This window comes from Halictus rubicundus, unplaced genomic scaffold (genome assembly GCF_050948215.1).
Source record: "Halictus rubicundus isolate RS-2024b unplaced genomic scaffold, iyHalRubi1_principal scaffold0028, whole genome shotgun sequence".
NCBI classification, from domain to species: Eukaryota; Metazoa; Arthropoda; class Insecta; order Hymenoptera; family Halictidae; genus Halictus; species Halictus rubicundus.
The window spans coordinates 1,741,110-1,755,203 of NW_027488569.1; the positions used below are offsets into that span (position 1 = coordinate 1,741,110).

At 36.3% G+C, this 14,094-nt stretch overlaps 1 protein-coding gene and 1 long non-coding RNA gene across 6 annotated transcripts in view; one reads left to right on the top strand and one right to left on the bottom strand.

Annotated features, from left to right (window-relative positions):
* The window catches only part of LOC143363221 (uncharacterized), a 327,991-nt gene that overhangs the window by 113,823 nt on the left and 200,074 nt on the right, over positions 1-14,094 (top strand). The gene's annotated exons all lie outside the window — the stretch shown is intronic.
* LOC143363227 (uncharacterized) lies at positions 11,319-11,778 on the bottom strand. The gene is made up of 2 exons (XR_013083776.1): positions 11,520-11,778; positions 11,319-11,442 (listed from the first exon to the last, which is right to left on the bottom strand). It is a non-coding gene; the product is annotated as an uncharacterized LOC143363227 (long non-coding RNA).

Here is a 14,094-nt window from a genome sequence, read left to right on the forward strand (position 1 = left end):
TTTCTCTCGGATACATATTCACCACAGTTTATCCGTCGGATACTTTTCACGATTTTCATTTGTCGTCCGTGGGTCATCCGAATTGCGGAGCAACGGCTATGCGTATTCGACGCCTCTAGCGGCGAGATTTTTTATTTGAGAGAATTTATTCGAAGATACAGCTGATGAGTTGCAAAGTATCTTTGATTTTTATTCGATAGTTTTTAGCAGCGCCCCCATGTATTCGACGGTCAATTTCGGCAGATACTCGCAACTCAGAATGTATCTTTGATTTTCGACGTACGATTTTTGCGTGGCCTTGAGATTTATTCGGATGGTCGATGTAGGGAAGATGATTTATTCGATTTTTTATTCGAGACGAGCATGAGGAATAAATGAAAATCAAATGTATCTTTTATTCGAAATTGTATTCGAAGTTCGGATAAAAGACCGAGCGACGTTGCCAAGTCATAATACTTACGTTGTAATATGCAAGTGCGTACTATGGTATAGTGACTCCCATTAATATTCAAACACTATTTATTAATTAAACGATTGTTTAAACCAATGAATTTGTATTATTTAAACGAATGTTTAAACACATACATGTTCATTATTTAAACGATTGTTTAAGCAAATAGATTTGTATTATTTAAACAGATGTTTACATAGGTAAATGTTTATTATTTAAATGACTGTTTAATAAATGAATTTTTATTATTTAATCAGATCTTTCAACCGATACATTTTTATTACTTAAACAATTGTTTAAACAAATAAATTTTTATTATTGAAACAAATGTTTAAACCAATACATTTTTATTATTTATACAATTGTTTAAACAAATACATTTTTATTATTTAAACAATTGTTTAAACAAATACATTTTTATTATTTAAACAATTGTTTAAACAAATACATTTTTATTACTTAAACGGTTGTTTAAACAAATACATTTTTATTATTTAAACAATTGTTTAAACAAATAAATATTTATTATTGAAACAAATGTTTAAACCTGTGGGTGTCGGGTGTAATGACGGAGACTGGTGTTACGTTGGCGTACTTCTTTATTCGTCGGTGGACCGTCGACCGTCCTGTACCGACGTTCGCGAGCGAGTGTCGATCGCATGCCTTCGACCGACCAATTCTCCCTCGCGTCAGTCGATTGTTTAACAGATGGCGACCGTCCCCGGAGCCGATCTTCACGTGTTTCTCTGCGGCTTTCCGAGGACGGTCGCCGCCGCGTATACAATGTATGTTTGTCGGTGGTCGGCGTGCTCTTTGCGCGGGCCGCCACAAAACCAATACATTTTTATTACTTACAAGGTTGTTTAAACAAATAAATTTTTATTATTTAAGCAATTGTTTAAACAAATAAATTTTTATTATTGAAACAAATGTTTGCACCAGTAAATTTTTACTAGTTAAACGCTAGTTTACACAAATAAATTTTTATTATTAAAACAAATGTATGAACCAGTACATTTCTATTATTGAAACAAATGTTTAAACCAGTACATTTTTATTACTTAAAATATTGTTTAAACAAACACATTTTTATTACTTAAACAATTTACGTCACCTTTTGCAATGAGTAAAAGTCTTTATAATAAAAGGAAATGTCATTGGGTTTCACCATCGGTACTCTGCTGGATATTAAGGTATTAAGACAATTTTATAAAGAACTCTTTACATTATGATAGATACATGTACATAGGCATTGCATGTAATGAATGCATTTTTCTGCCTACGGTTCTGAATTACCGACTCTGTAAAAAATGCAGAAATTTAGAATCAAAGACATCGATGATTTAAATTATCTGGAACAGTACTAAATAAATAACAAGTTAACCATTGAAGCAATGAATTAAAAAATTATTACTGAAAATATATATTTATGACGACAATTATCAGTGGATAGGCATAATTTTTTAATGAAGTTTACTGCAAATTTCATCCTGATATCTCTTACGGTTCAACATTTATTGTAAAATGTCACGAAATTTCTCGACCCAGCACAGTGTGTCCGGCCGTCCAAGGCTGTGTATCGCGATGCAGCATTCGATTCAGATAATTTTAATTTCGTTAATTTTAAAATATTCATCTTTTTAAAAAACAGGTCTGTAAAGAGGACACTTGGGGCTATATCCTCACTTTTTGCAAATTTTTAAAAAGTTCCCTTCTATGAAAAGATTGCATTTGTTGAAAACAACGCACACCTTCAGCCAAAAAGAAAGTAACACATGTTTCGTTCTTCTACTCTCGGAATCATTCGGCAGGGATCGACGTCTGTCGTTGCACCACATATACATATGTATATCGTCGTCTGTGATTGCAAATATATATGCATATATTTGTAGTAGGGCTGTTACTTTGCTTCGAAGGTCGAAGATTTCGAAGCTTCGAATATCGAAGCTTCGATTGCAGAAAATTCGAACCTTCGATCCTTCGAAACTTCGAAACTTCGAACCTTCGATTCGTTTCCAGTTAACGGATAAAAGGAATAAATTTTCATAATTTGTTTCTATATTCACCATCTGAATTATTTCAATAATTTATTGTTAAGATAATATATTTATTATTTGAATTATCATTTCGATAGTTCACTGATGAAATAATTGTTTAAATAAATAAATTTTTACAATTTGTTTCTATATTCATTATTTGAATTCTTATTTCAGTTATTTATTGTTAAAATAACTGTTTAGACAATGTACACGTATTTACATAATTAATATAGGAATACATTTCTATAGAGTATAAAAATTTATAATCTACGGAAATTTTTATAATCTATAGAAATGTGTTTCTATATTCATTATGTAAATACTTGTACATTCTTTAAATAATTATTTAAACAATGAAATATTGAAATAATTCACATAATGTATGTAGAAACAAAATTTGAAAATTTATTCATTTAAACCATTATTTTAACAATAAATAATTGAAATAACAATTCAAATAATGAATATAGAAACAAATTGTAACAATATATTTATTTAAACAATTATTTCATCAGTGAACTATCGAAATGATAATTCAAATAATAAATATATTATCTTAACAATAAATTATTGGAATAATTCAGATGGTGAATATAGAAACAAATTATGAAAATTTATTCCTTTTATCCGTTAACTGGAAACGAATCGAAGGTTCGAAGTTTCGAAGTGTCCAAGGATCGAAGTTTCGAAGGTGCGAAGGTTCGATTTTCATCACCTTCGAAGGTCCCTTCGTTCCTTCGAATCCTTCGAAGCTTCGAAGTGTCGATGCTTCGGAAAAGTAACAGCCCTAATTTGTAGCCGCTTCGACTGCGGCGAACGTAGATAGAAAAGGACAGCATGCAAACACGGCCGCGTGGCTGTTACGGTGAAATGGCTGGTTCCGCGAAGGAACGCCGTATTTCACTTTCGCGATTGAATACTCGAAGATTTCGGGAATTCGAACTTGCTTTTTATTTTGGAAGTTGGATCGGCGAGACGTGCCGTAGCAGAGGTGATCGTCGACTGCTGGGTACACGGGTTTGGGGTCTTATATATTAATGGGTAATCTTCTTTGGGGTACAAAGGTTTGGGACTGTTTAATGGTTCAAAGTTGTCGGGTGCTGAATCAGTCGTGAACTTGGGCCTGGTGACGTGTTGCGAGGGTTGTTGTCTTGGTCTTATCGGGCCGTGACATTCCCCCCTCATTAGACTTTCGTTGCTCCGAAACGAACTCGTTTTCTCCTGACAGGTGCGATGTCTAGTTCGATGTCGTTCATTTCTTGTAACCTGAATTGTGGTGGTAGGTCGTAACTCGGTGGAGGACTGCTGTTGTATGGTACCGGTGCGGTGGCTTCTATGGTTCTGACTTCGGATACCTCAGTGTAACAATTTTTACCTTCTGTTGGTTCTATAATTGATTGTAATTTATTTTCTTTTAATATTCTAATGTATCCATCTAAAAATACTTCGTTGGTAAGAATGTCTGGGTGAACTATTCCTTTTTTTTTTCTATCAGTATAGCTGTGTTAAGTGTGTCTATTTGTTCTATACTTTCGAATACTACTGCTTCTAATGCCATTATCTGTGTTGTGATTTGATTAGAATTCCTTATGTGCTTCTTGAGTAAATTTTGCGAGTTTTGTACTTCATAATTTAAGATTGTTTTTATGATCGCTGTTTGGTTCTGTAGTATGAGGTTCATTGTATTCTGCCGATCGAATAGTTTGTCTTTGTTTTCATTAACTAAATTTAAATCGTCCTCGTCTAATGTACCGAATAGTGTTTTGGAAATACTTCCTACAAAGTTTAAAACTCCTCTTTTAGTTCTCATGTGTAACAAAGATTTTAAATGAATTATTTTTGTTTTCAGTATGTTAAGTCTAGAAAGTATGCTTTGGATTTCTAAACTTTGTGTACAATTTTCTTGTTCGCATATATTTTTAATTCTCGAATAGTGTTCTACAATGTTCTCATCTAGTTTTACGTATGGTTTTATGTCTATTCCTACAATTATCCTTACTTCGTCATGGTATAAATACGTTTCTTGTATATCTTCTATGCTTTATTGTTGCCTTTTCATGGTAAGCCAGTTGTGTTATAATATCACCTATAGTCATTTCACAGTCTTTATAGGAATGTTTAATATTCTCTTCTATTTTCTCGATTGGAGTTATCACTTTATTCTTTGTATCTTTCGTATTTTCTACTGCATTGTCACTTTCTTCCTGATTGGTAATAACAGGTGGTGATCTAGAACTGTCTCTATCCGACTTAGAATCAAAAAGCAAACTCTGGCACTAATAATGGCATATTATCTTCTTTTGTCTTTGTTTCGCTTGAACTATCATTCGGTCTTTGATCTTGAATACTATTTATTGTTTTCTTTTCTGATTTTTTTTTTTTTTGTAAGTTTCTATGTATCCTGTGGGGTATCCAGATTGTTCGAGGGATTGAGCGTATTAGTTTCTATGTTCAAAGATTCTTTGCTGATAGCAATTTGACTGAATTTTTTTTTTTTTTTTGGTTGCTTTTAAAGAAATTGTAGCTAACTCAGGTACGCTGGTAGATCTACACGTAGAAGCTGTAGGACAGTTGTAAGATGTTTCTTCTTGTGACTCTTCCCATTTTAATTGTTGTCCCTTAGAAGAATGTTCATCTTGTTTGGTATGGTTTTCTTCAACTTCTTTAATATCCAGTTGCTGAACAGATTTATATTCTTTCTTTCCTGTGCTTGTAAATTTCTTATCTTCCGATTTATAACATGATTTTTCGAGATTTTGAAAACTAAAACTTAAACCCTGTTTCTTTTCTGCTACAGTTTTAGGTCTTGATACCCTTTTCTCCTTATTTTCATTTTCAGATTGAGATAGACATTTCTTCAGTGTTTCCTTAGCAGCTAAGACTTCCTTAACTAATAAGTCATTGCAATAAAAATAATCGTTTGATTTCTTTTCTGGACTTTGCACTTTGTTTTTATTAAAGGCACTTTGCGGAGAGCATTGTAAATCATTGAAAAATGTTTTTGATGTTCCAGTGTCTACACATTCGTTTTTAGAATGTGATGCATGCTCATATTTATCAATATTTGCGTAGTTTAACATATTAATTTTTGGCGTAAGCGCATCTGAATGTTGGGTATTTCTGAGATCAATGAGATCTAATTCCAGCTCCAATTGAGTTGGTATGGCATCATCTAAGTGCATTCTAGATATACTTTCAAATTCACGGTTCTTTGATTCATTGTCAATGTCACTGCTATCAGGAGATGCTGGTAGAAGTTCTATAGTAGTTTGGCTTTCGTCCGAAGAATCAACTTTTCTTTTTAAGTTTCTATTCTCATCATCGATTATTTTAAGATTATTTACTTCATTAGCATTCGGTGGTTTACTTTTATTATCTTTTAAATCAATATCAGTTAAAGTTGATTTCACATCTATTTTCGTGTAATCAGGATCAGAAAATCTTCTCTGCTTATATTTAATAGTCGATAAATTGGATACTGAATTAGATCTACATAATTTAACTCTATCGTTATAATCTGAATCGTTTTTATTAATATCATGTTCGACATGTAATTTATCACTTAACAAGAGTTCTGGTTCCTTTGTATCTTTCGCAATGTGGTCTAGAATCTTCAGTCTTTCTAATTTAACTTTCGGTTGCCACTTTGATGCATCAATATTAGAAAACTTTTTATTCTTACTAATTTCGCATTTAAATTCTGCGCCAACTTGTGTTCTTTTTATTATCACTTTAGGAATTTTTGCAGTAATATATTGCGGACATTTTTTTCTTATTTCATCATCATTAAAGTGTTTAACGCCTTCTTCTTTGGATTTTTTAGATTTCTTGATAAGTGTTTTTGAAGTATTTGTATCATTTTCCTTGGTTCTTTCTAACGATAAAATCATGTCCTCATCTTGCTTCTTTAATTTTAATTTCGGTATTTTCTCAGCTTCATCATCATCAGAACCACTAATTTCTGCCTCTGAACTGTCTTCTGTTCCATACTTTATTGAGGAATTCTTGTTTTCTGGAATTTTAATTTTTTTTACTTTACTTCTTGAGACGTTCTTTTTAGTAGCTTTTCGTTTCATATAAAGCTTCAAATCCTTAGAAAAAATGTTGTCCAACTTTATTTTCACTTTTGGAACTTTGCTTTCGTAGTTTTTGTATTTTAATGTATATGATTCAGAATCGCTATTATCTACATCCATGCTAGTATCATTATGCTCTGTTAGGATTATCGATGTGGGCCAAAAGAGTATTGCACTGAGCGAAGTAAAGTTAAATAGTATATAATACTTTATTATATATATAATGGTTAATACAAAAGTCCCATCTGGGATTACACGTGGCAACATATTCGACGGTTGAGTCGAGACTTCGTTTGTCGCGCGCGCTCGGTGGCCGTTCCCCCACCTTGCCGCAGTCCGGCGGACTCAGTGCCGTATGCACAGGGATTCATACGGGAGACATTGTAACCTCAACATGCTCTGACGAAAAGCTTCGAGACTTTTCAGATTTATTTTTTTCCAAGATTTCAGTAGTAGGAGTTGCTGAACGTGATCTGCTTTTCACGATTATCATTTTAGGTATTTTTGGCCGCAAATCAGGTAATAACTTTGTATTATATTTATCAGAAAGATTTTCGGATTGTGTAGAATCCAATAAGTATTCTGTTTTAGGAATTGAAGCATCAGTCTTCTTTATGACGAGTTTGGGTATCATTTTTTCATTTGTGTTGCTTGGAGATGAATCTGTTTCCAAGTTTCTACAAGAATCAAAGGAAGGTAACTCACACTTTTCTTCTTCTTCCTGTTTATACTCTTCATTATCTGATTTCCTTTTCACACAGGTTTCAGGTAAAGAGTTTTTTGTTTCGTCATACATGCACAAATCAGGCATTTCACTTTCTGGAGAAGATTCTCGAGTAAGATTAGCTTCATTTTCATTTTGTAGTTTTTCAGGATAACTAGCATTCGAATGGTCTTCTGAATTATCGAAACATACCATTGCATCTTCTGTTAAAACGTCTTTTATGCTTTTCATAGTATCACCCTCATTATTTCCCAGAGGTACCACTGATTTGTTAGTGGCATAGTCTTTGTCAACATGAGTAGTAGTTTCCGAAATATCTGTTGATTCAATATACTGTTTTGTCGTTAGATTATCTACTTCTGTACTGAGATCAGTATTCACAGCCTCGTTAGTTTTAACTGTTTCAACAGAATACTTTGAGCTTTCTGAATTAGTTGTAACTATATGCATCAGTTGAGATTCGTATTCCTCTTGTTTTGTACAAATAACATTATTTACTTTTGAAACATTGTTTCTTGAGTCATCTTTTTCATCTCTCATGGATATAATACTTTCTTCTGCATCCTCGGTTATATTGTCTTCGTCTTCATCGATGGCAATCTTCCTTGCCGCTGGGTTGTTGTGTTTGTACTGGATAGCGTATTTCAATTCGTTCAGGGATTGTCTGAATCTCAGATTGAAACTCATTACGCTCTCCATTTGTCCTTGTCGCGTGTTTTGCAGCTTATTTCTGCTGGTATTGACGGTATTGGGCGAGGTGACGTATGTCCTGAGGGCCTCGTAGAGCTGTTCGTAGGTGTCTATACGTAAGTATCGGATGGCTCGCTCTGCTTGATCCGTGATTTTCTCCGCAATTACGAGTTTCAGAAGCATATGCTTGTCGCGACATACGGATCTGGCGTACCTGACATCACTTATGAAGTCTTCTACTCCTAGGTCGTCTCTTCCTTTCAGCGTTCGGATAGTACGAATGGCGTTTGACGCCGTTTGTCCAATTGTTGCATTGGAAGTTGCAGTTATTTCGGGTTCATCATCTTCCGAGTTGTTCCCTGATGAATGTTCCCCGCGTCTTCCTGAGGAGTTTCTTTGGCCTCTGTTCCGAGATGCGCTGTCGTCGGTCATAGTAGCGGTGATGTTCATTAACTTGGATAATTCTATAATTTCTTTCTGTCGGTTTTCGTTTTCTTTAGCAGTAGTTTTGCTTAAAGAGGTAACCGCGGATTGTAATTCTTTCATTGAATTGAGAATTCCATTGAGTATCTCTTCGCTTACCATTACGGTTCCGTTTGGTTTAGCCATTTTCTTGGTTAACGTAGGGGAACTGTTCGATTCTATTCTCGATAACTTAAGATGTCGTCCTGACCTTGGTTCATCGATACCGATGTATTGCTTCGGAAGGGCTCTCGTAGTCCGTCTTCGTGGTCAAACAGCCGTGGTTGGTTGCCGTTGAAGATTTTCTTCCAGCAGATGAACCGGTATCCTGGCAGGATCGCCAAAATGTTACGGTGAAATGGCTGGTTTCGCGAAGGAACGCCGTATTTCACTTTCGCGATTGAATACTCGAAGATTTCGGGAATTCGAACTTGCTTTTTATTTTGGAAGTTGGATCGGCGAGACGTGCCGTAGCAGAGGTGATCGTCGACTGCTGGGTACACGGGTTTGGGGTCTTATATATTAATGGGTAATCTTCTTTGGGGTACAAAGGTTTGGGACTGTTTAATGGTTCAAAGTTGTCGGGTGCTGAATCAGTCGTGAACTTGGGCTTGGTGACGTGTTGCGAGGGTTGTTGTCTTGGTCTTATCGGGCCGTGACATGGCCGAAGGCGCAAGAAAAAGGCAGCACAACCCGATGATATTATTATTCGATTTGTACCGTGTTTGGGCTTATTTTGTTCAGGAAAACATTTTCAATCGGTAGGTAATGATATCATTATGGTAACGTTAATAAGAAATAATATTAGATTTAGTTGGTAAACGCCAATACGCTACTGGTTACAATGTTGCCTCTGATACTGAATCACGACCATATGGAGCGTCGCGTCATGTGCCGCCTGGAGACAACAATGTAAGCGTTTCACCATCACTTATTAATAACAATAAAATGTTTGTTACAATTCATAATTCTGCCATGGGAACATTATTAATCGATTGCAAATAGTTTGCTGATGAAAACAAGTCTAAACACGTCACAAATCCGATAAGTTAGACGGTGCCAGTATTGAAACGTTTCCTTCGAAGTTCATCAACGAATTTTATTTCACTAGCTGACCGTTCCATTTCGATAGAGTCCGCTGCCGTATCAGAGCATGTTCTACAGAGTCGGTAATTCAGAACCGTAGACAGAAAAATGCCATTTCATGCAATGCCTATGTACGTGTACCTGTACATAATACATAATCTAAAGAGTTCTTTATAAAATTGTCTTAATAACTTAACATCCAGCAGAGTACCAATGGTGAAACCCAATGACATTTCCTTTTCTTATAAAGAGTTTTACTCACTGCAAAACGTGACGTAAATTGTTTAAGTAATAAAAATGTGTTTGTTTAAACAATATTTTAAGTAATAAAAATGTACTGGTTTAAACATTTGTTTCAATAATACAAATGTACTGGTTCATACATTTGTTTTAATAATAAAAATTTATTTGTGTAAACTAGCGTTTAACTAGTAAAAATGTACTGGTGCAAACATTTGTTTCAATAAAAATTTATTTGTTTAAACAATTGTTTAAATAATAAAAATTTATTTGTGTAAACTAGCGTTTAACTAGTAAAAATGTACTGGTGTAAATGTTTGTTTCAATAATACAAATTTATTTGTTTAAACAATTGTTTAAATAATAAAAATTTATTTGTGTAAGCTAGCGTTTAACTAGTAAAAATGTACTGGTGTAAACATTTGTTTCAATAACAAAAATTTATTTGTTTAAACAATTGTTTAAATAATAAAAATTTATTTATGTAAACAAGCGTTTAAAGTTTAAACGATAAAAAGTGTTCGATTATTAATGGTAGTCACTGTACCGTGGTAAGTATTTACGTATTATGGCTTGGCAACGTCGGATAAAAAAGTCGGCCATCCGAACTTCGAAGACAATTTCGAATAAAAGATACATTTCATTTTCATCTCTGCCAAATACTCGTCCCGAATAAATTCTCAAATAAATCGTCTGGCCAAATCGAGCTTCGGATATCGAATAAAAGTTACGAATAAATTTCGCCGCGACATCTGCCTTCGAATACATTCTGAAATTAATTTTTATTCGACGCCTAAAATCGTTCGGATGGTCGGCGACGCCGAGTATCTACAAATAAATCCGTCGAATAAATGGAGGCGTTGTATCCGACCATCCGAATAAATCCTGAAGATAGCCAGAAAATCATCCGGAGGCACGTCGAATACAAATCTCGAAACCAGACGCTCGACGAATAAAGATACAAGTAACTTCTCGCGATTCATCCGACTTCGAATAGAAACAAAAGAACAGAGAATTTGTATCCGAAAGCCGTTCAAATAAATTTTTCATCGGATACTGCCCAACTCTGCACCAAAGCCATTGCGCTCATTAATTTCTGGAACAGGAACAGATTCCACACATTTCCTGACACAAATCCAGAAATACAATAGTTGCTTCCAAATGACTTCATTTGGCGCAACAAATGTGGTTCGGGACAATTTCATGCCCACTTTCAAGATTCAAGGTCAAATATATCATCGAGCAGGTTCGCTACTGCCATCGCTGGATGCAGACTTTAAATTTCTGCAGATTTATTTCATGGGAAATTCACCACAAGAAGTAGATCAGCGTTGTGCACACAACAGTTCGGTGAAAAGACCAATTGTGGAACAACTGCAAACTTTTTTTCATGCATGCCATCTGATAATCACAAAATTGTAATCAGAGCCGATAAGACGCCTGCGGGAGAACACGCAAGACGTTTTAATGCGCCAACAATTGATGATGTTGCCATTGTCGTCGTTGGTGAAAATTTCGAATCCCGTGATATCGTTCTACATCGGCGGAACGATCAGCTGCAGCGTGTGTACGAAACGCACCGATCATATGATGCGTTGCAATATCCCATCATATTTTGGCAAGGTGAAGACGGTTATCATTTCTCGATCAAGATAATAAATCCGCTTACAGGCGCTGAAACGAACAAAAAAGTCAGTTCAATGAACTATTATTCATATCGACTGATGGTTCGTAAAAATGAGGACAATCACATCTTGAAATGTCGGCGTCTATTTGCGACACCAATATGCTGTCGATATGTATGTCAAAGTTGAAACTGAGCGATTGACATTCATAAGATTGAACCAGGCAAAACTCCGTTCCGAAGAGTATGTTCACCTTCGAGGTGCCCTCAATGCTGACGGAAATGCACAGAATGTCGGCCGAATGACGATTCTCCCGGCTACGTATGTCGGAAGTCCACGACATATGCATGAATACGCTCAAGATGCCATGTCGTATGTTCGCCATTACGGTACAGCAGATTTGTTCATCACGTTCACGTGCAATCCGCAGTGGATAGAAATTCGAGAAGAGTTATTCCCTGGCCAATCACCAATCGATCGCCATGACATCACCGCAAGAGTCTTCAAACAGAAATTGAAATCACTGATGGATTTCATTGTGAACCATCGCGTGTTCGGCGAGACGCGCTGCTGGATGTATTCAGTGGAGTGGCAAAAACGCGGATTGCCACACGCACATATTCTCATTTGGTTAATTGAGAAGTTGAGACCGAATGAAATAGATGATGTGATATCAGCAGAAATTCCCGATGTAGAAGAAGATCCAGGCTTGCATGAGGTTGTTACTAAGATCATGATTCGTGGCCCCTGTGGAACATTAAATAAAAATTCTCCGTGTATGGTCGACGGAAAATGTTCGAAGCGTTATCCACGGGCATTAGTAGCAGAAACAATTACCGGCAAAGACGGTTATCCATTGTATCGTCGCCGATCGACTGCAGACAATGGAAGATCAACAATTGTCAAAATGAATCAACAGGACATTGAAGTTGATAATCGTTGGATTGTTCCGTATTCGCCATTACTTTCGAAGACATTCAAAGCGCACATCAACGTCGAATCTTGCCATTCCGTGAAATCTATCAAATACATCTGCAAGTATGTGATCAAAGGAAGTGACATGGCTGTGATTGGAGTTGGTGCGGAGAATTCCAACGATGAAGTCACTCAATATCAAATGGGCCGCTATGTTAGCAGTAACGAAGCAATTTGACGCATTTTTTCATTCGCCATTCATGAAAGACATTCCACTGTTGTTCACTTGGCTGTACATTTGGAAAATGGTCAAAGAGTATATTTCACTACGGAGAACGCATTACAACGAGCTGAGCAACCGCCATATACAACATTGACCAGTTTTTTTGAAATGTGCCAGAACGATGACTTCGCCCGAACGCTGCTATACTCCGAAATGCCAACATATTATACTTGGCATCAATCGTCAAAGAAATTTCAACGACGGAAACAAGGAAATCCAGTTCCAGGTTACCCACATGTATTTTCCACCGATGCATTAGGTCGCATTTACACAGTCCATCCTAGCAACGACGAGTGTTTCTATTTGCGTTTGCTATTAGTGAACGTTCGTGGCCCAACATCATTCCAACATCTACGAACTGTTAATGGTGAATTGTGTGGCACATATAGAGAAGCCTGTCAACGTTTGCGATTGCTAGAGAATGACACTCATTGGGATTACACCCTCGGAGAGGCTGTGATTTCGTCAAATGCTCATCAAATACGAACATTGTTTTCGATAATTATCTCTACATGCTTCCCATCAAAACCGAATGATTTGTGGACCAAATACAAAGATAACATGTCTGATGATATTTTGCATCGGGTGCGTACTAGAACTTCAAATCCAGATTTGCAACTAAGCGAGGAAATTCACTACGAGGCATTGATATTAATTGAGGACATGTGCTTGATAATATCGAACAAGGTATTACCTCAATTAGGCATGGCAGCGTCCAATCGTCCGATGCACGACGCATTTAATCAAGAGTTGAACCGCGAAAAACAATATGATTGTGAAGCATTGAAAGAATCAGTTCGAACGAACGTTCCGCTGTTGAATCGGCAACAAAAATATGCGTACGACACTCTCATGAAAGTGGTGAACGATGGAACTGGAGGGATTTTCTTCTTAGACGCTCCCGGTGGAACTGGAAAAACTTTTTTGATCGCATTGATTTTGGCAACGATTCGCTCGCAGAATGAAATTGCACTTGCACTTGCTTCATCAGGAATTGCAGCTGCGTTGTTGGAAGGCGGTCGAACAGCTCATTCAGCACACAAGTTGCCGTTGAATATGCAAATCAATGAAACTCCAACGTGCAACCTTTCGAAGAACTGTGCGATGGCCAAAGTTTTGCAGCAATCCAAATTGATAGTTTGGGATGAATGTACGATGGCGCATAAAAGGTCTTCGGAGGTATTAGACCGAACGATGCAAGATCAAACAATCAAAATCGGTTTGGTGGTGGGATGATTCTGTTGGCAGGTGATTTTCGACAAACGTTGCCAGTGATTCCAAGGTCAACGCCAGCCGATGAACTTAATGCATGTTTGAAGTCGTCCGTTTTGTGGAAACACGTCAAGACAATCAAATTAAGTATGAACATGCGAGTCAAGTTACAGAACGACCAATTTGGAGAAGTATTTTAAAACGATTGCTGGACATTGGCAATGGCAAAATCCCCGTTGACATTTCGACTGGCTGCATTAAATTCCCCGTCAATTTTTGCAAGTTCACCGA